This window comes from Corvus brachyrhynchos, unplaced genomic scaffold (genome assembly GCF_000691975.1).
Source record: "Corvus brachyrhynchos isolate BGI_N302 unplaced genomic scaffold, ASM69197v1 scaffold514, whole genome shotgun sequence".
NCBI lineage: Eukaryota > Metazoa > Chordata > Aves > Passeriformes > Corvidae > Corvus > Corvus brachyrhynchos.
In genome coordinates, this window is record NW_008238319.1 from 2,797,320 (window position 1) to 2,802,182 (window position 4,863).

At 40.9% G+C, this 4,863-nt stretch overlaps 1 protein-coding gene across 1 annotated transcript in view; it reads left to right on the forward strand.

The window, feature by feature from the left end:
• Positions 1 to 4,863, forward strand: part of ADAM12 (ADAM metallopeptidase domain 12) — a 155,576-nt gene that overhangs the window by 23,085 nt on the left and 127,628 nt on the right. The window lies entirely within an intron of this gene.

The following is a 4,863-nucleotide window of genomic DNA, read 5'->3' on the forward strand; positions in this document are numbered from 1 at the left end:
AGGAAAAAGCATCTCTCTTTGTGTGTGCAATGTTGCTACCTGACATAGCTCAAAAGTCCTTAATTTCCAGAGCTGTGCTTAGGACATAACAAAGTCATGACCCTTAGTTTTGTGCACAGAGGAGAAAGTAAAAAGGGTCATGGAATCACAGGAAGGTTTGGGTTGGAAGGGACCTTAAAGGTCATCTGGGGACCTCAAAGCCCATCCAGTACCACCCCTCTGCCACGGGCAGGGACACCTCCCGCTAGACCAGGTTGTTCCAAGCTGTGTCCAACCTGGCCTGTCAGAGGACAGAAAGAGGTAAATGTGACACTATTTAAAAAAATTCCTTTAGAGTGAGAACTGGGAACTCCAGTGTAAGAAAGCCTGGCTGCTGGATGAACTGTTTTGGTGCAAACTATCCTGAAATTTGTACCTCCTTGTCCTGTCCCTCCAACCCTTGTTCCCGGTCCCTCTCCAGCTCTCCTGGAGCCCCTTCAAGCCTTGGAAGGGGCTCTAAGTTTTCCCTGGGGACTTCTCTTCTCCAGGTGAACACCCCCAGCTCTGCTAGCCTGTCCCAGAGCAGAGAGGCTCCATCTCCCTCATCATCTTCGTGGTCGCCTCAGGACTTTCTCCAACAGCTCCATGTCCATATCCTGCCCCCGAGCTGGACACAGTGCTCCAGGCGAGGTCTCTCCAAAGTGGGCCTTACTCTTACAGCAAACGTCAGTGATTTTAGCCCGGTTTAAAACTGTGCATCAACAAATGTTCCCAAATTATCCCCTGGTAGAGTCCTTTGTCTGTCATGTCATTGAATCTGGTTTGACTTGATGTGATTTCTGTCTTTAAACTGAAGCCCAGGCTCTCTGAGGGTTTGCTGCGTTTTTATTTATCTCCCTGTGGAATGTCAGGAGCCACGTTGCATACAACCAATTGCAATCCATAATTCTCCTCATAATTATTACTTTTTCCTTTCTGCCTCAGCAATTTTGGCCCGTTTCAGCACTGCACGGGCCTAGGTCACCTTGGCCACATGCAAAGCTGAGCCTGTTGCAGGGTTGGCTTTAGCAAAGTTAATACCAGCTGTGGAGGGCCTGGAAACCTCTTTGCTGGATTTAACAAACCTGCCTATTTCAGTCTGACCCTGTCAGGATATAATTTAAAACTTTGAAACCAGAGAAGCAAAATGACCCCTTTTGGTTCTATTTCTTGTGCTGATCTCTATCCTCAAATAACTGTATTTAGACACTGGATACAGCTGAAAATGAATTTCTGTTTCCAAACGAATTAATGCTGCTGGTTTGAGTTCATTTTCACTCTTTTCCTTATCTGTAGATATTTCCCCTTATTTCTATTATGTAATTGCTAGAATTTATTTAAAGTTGTGTGTGCTGATCTAACTCATGTATCTCAATCCAGTAAAATCCTTTACTTTTATAGAGAGGAAGCTGCAAAGACAGATGTGTTAGGACTCCCCATTCCATCAGTTTTCTGCTCTTCAGATGTAGTAAGAAATGACTTGGAGTCTTCTCTCCCAACCCCAGCAGGGAGTTGGAGGGGAAAAGCTCACAGCCTTGCACTGGGATCACAGCCCAAAGGAAGGGGGATCCAGCAATAATTAAGTTTTTGCTCAGTGACAACTCCTTTGCATTCAAATTTCAGAATGGGCATCCCACCAAGGTGAACAAATCTTCTCCAGATGTATCTTCTCCACAAGTATTTCAGGAATAAAAATGGGTTATTTTGAGGCTAGATATCATTATTATTAGACAGTATTCCCAACACCATCCCTATACTCACAGGGAAAGCCCTTAATCCTCAAACTGTCCTTCCTTTTTCTATATGAAGATCAGAAGATCAATGTGATTTAAAAAGGAAATAATAAAAGTAATACTCAAAGAACATGTACTAGTTAAAGTAGATTTACTGCAGAAGTTTTCTGACTCAGAAATAAGCTACTGGCTCATCATCTTCTAGCTAATCAAGTACTAATTTATTAATTTTTAAAGTCTGCTTTATCAGTGAGAATTCTTGCTTGACCTTGACTTAATGTTTCACTAATTTCCTTCAGCATATTGAGTTTTACTAACATCAATTCAAACCAAAAACCCTCAGCTCCAAGCAAGGAAGAAGCAAATTAAGGGGGGGAACGCTTTTCCAGGTTTTTTGATACAATTTGATGCAGATTTTGGAAGTAAATCCTCTAAATAAGAGGGAAAGTTACGGAGATTCCTACTTCAATCATCCTGAAGTCAGTTTGGCCTCTTAGGAGATCAGGGAAAAGCTTGTGTGCACTGATGAAATCTTCTCTTATGCCACAAAAAAAAAAACAACCCAAAAAAACCAAACCATTGCCAAAAAGGAAAACAGCAAACTGCAGTTTTAGAAGAGAACTAGAAAACCTGAGTCTGTGGAGAAAAGAAGGTAGAACCACAAACAATTCTTCATTATGTTTTAAATAATGCCACTCTCATCAGGTTCACTTGGCTTCCACAGTCAATAATTTTAAAGGGATCAATCAATTTGGGAATAAGTTGTGGTACCAGCACAGAAATTATTTCTGTGGCTCTTAAGGAAGACTTACAACATATGGCTCTTTCTCAAATGTTCTGAGCAGGAGACTGTACCCCCACAAGGTGCTTTTTTTGATTATTCTGAGTGGAAAATATAAAGCACTGCTCTAATATCTGTATTTATAGTCATTCCCATTTCACCATGCAACTCAGTTTTGAAAATATTGATTGTAAAGGGAGGGTATCACAGTGTTTAATGGGACTTAAAATGAACTTTTAAGGGTTTGTGGCAGAAATGTGCAAATACTTTAGGGGAGACTCCAGAACCACTGCAAGAAAAACCCAAAAAAGCCCAAACAAACAAACAAAAAATCTGAATTGATTTCACAAGTGTATGGATTAAAGAAGAGGAGGAAAAGCTGAAACACAAACCTCAAATGCCCTTTCTGAAAGATACTCGTTTTTCTTTACCATTAGAAATTCATAATTTCAAGTGTTTCTGTTTGTAGTCACCCTAACACCTGTGCAGTGGGTAATTTTTGCTGCATTTGTGCTTATGAATTCCAGTCAGACTAAGAAAAAGTATAGTCTCATCTCCTCCCAGATGGAAAAGGAGGAAATGAGCTATTTGTTTGAAAGAAAAATCGATGCTGAAGCAAGATCCTGAACCTGGGTCTTGTGCAAAGCAATGCAGCATCCATAACTGGGGCCATTATTGTGCTCCGTGAGAAGAAGTTTCAGCTTTAGGAATTCTCTGAGAGATGATTTTGTCTTGTAACAGCCTGTTCTATTCTGCAGCTGCTTTTTTAACTTTGCAACTTTACCAACATCAATTGACTGTCAAATAAGTACCACTGTGAACTCATGAATAAACATAGTTGTCATTTCCATATTAAGAGGGCCTTCAGCTGAAAAGAATCCATTTGTGCCACTGCAATATCTTAATTATTTACTGTGTTATATTGTAATTAATTGTGGTTTACTCTCTCAAAACTCCATATTCTGTAGATCTCACGGGTTTTGGAAGCAATGCACTAATATTAAAGGCATAATCAACACTGCTTCTAAATATTCATGCCAATAAATGACTCCCATGTGTTTGCTGAGTGCCAAGGATAGTCTGAAGCATTTATTTAGCATTCTAGTGGGATCTGGTTTCTGCAGAGTTCACAGAGATGCAGAATTTCAATGCTGTTGCTGGGAAAGCACGTTTGGATTCGCACGAGCAGGACACTTTGGATAAAGCAATGGTATCTCTGCCAGTCTGGGCTTAACAAAGCCTGAGAGCACTGGGGAAATATTTCTCATTTGAACAATTTTGTTTAGTCTATGATAGCCTCCCAATAATTTCACTTTTTAATAAACATCTCTAATTTTTCAAACAATTTGAAAATCACTGCATTCCAAGGGCGGGGATGCTCTGTCTGTCACAGAGGCCTCACCAGGCTCCGCTGTAGCAATCCCAAATTCGGACACATTTCTCAATAAATCAGTTAAACACTAGAACCCTAAAATGATCTTGCTGCAATTGGCTGGCATACATCTCCAGAAAAGCGTCTTGAGTGTATGGGGGAACAGCTGATTTATGGAGCTACTGTTGGAATTTCAAACAAGGAAATGCTGTCGCGCAATCCAGTGAGTTTGTTTAATGAAATGTAAGTTAAGTGTAAACAGTTTTAAAATTTATCTGAGCCGAGACTTTTGGATCAAGAGTAGCCAGCATATTGCAAATTGTGCTTTCTCCTTGGAAGTGCAGCTTCCAGAGCCTGTGTAGGTGCATTGCCCCCTCCTGCAAGTTTTTAGGCCTCCTCTGCTTCAGATCCTCTCTCACAGCTCTGCTCAAAATTAATGGGTTTACCTTTGGATGCTTGAGATGAAAAAGAACTTGGTTTTTTATAATCAGGGGAAAGGCAATGTGAAGATTGCACGCAGTCATGATGGTGCTGAAAATGCAATCCAGATGTCCTGATCCGTGCTGGAGTGCAACTGGGATTTCCACGGGCTCTGTTGCTGATGGCGTGTTTAGAAAATTCTCTTACTTACTTGTATATGCATAAATACTTTGTCTCTTGTTGTCACAGAGATGCTTGATAATACTGTCAACCATATTTTATTGATATTTCACATTTTTTGCACTTGACAATCCTTAAGGGTTCCTTTCAACTCAGGATGTTCTATGACCTTAATTGCTGCAACACCACATCTTTTTTTCTTTTAAGATAAAAACTACGCCTTATGAAAAGCTTGAAATGCATCTTTAAAAATTGAAGTACAACTTGGATATTGGGAAGGAATCGTTCCCTGGGAGGGTGGGCAGGCCCTGGCACAGGGTGCCCAGAGCAGCTGGGGCTGCCCCCGGATCCCTGGCAGT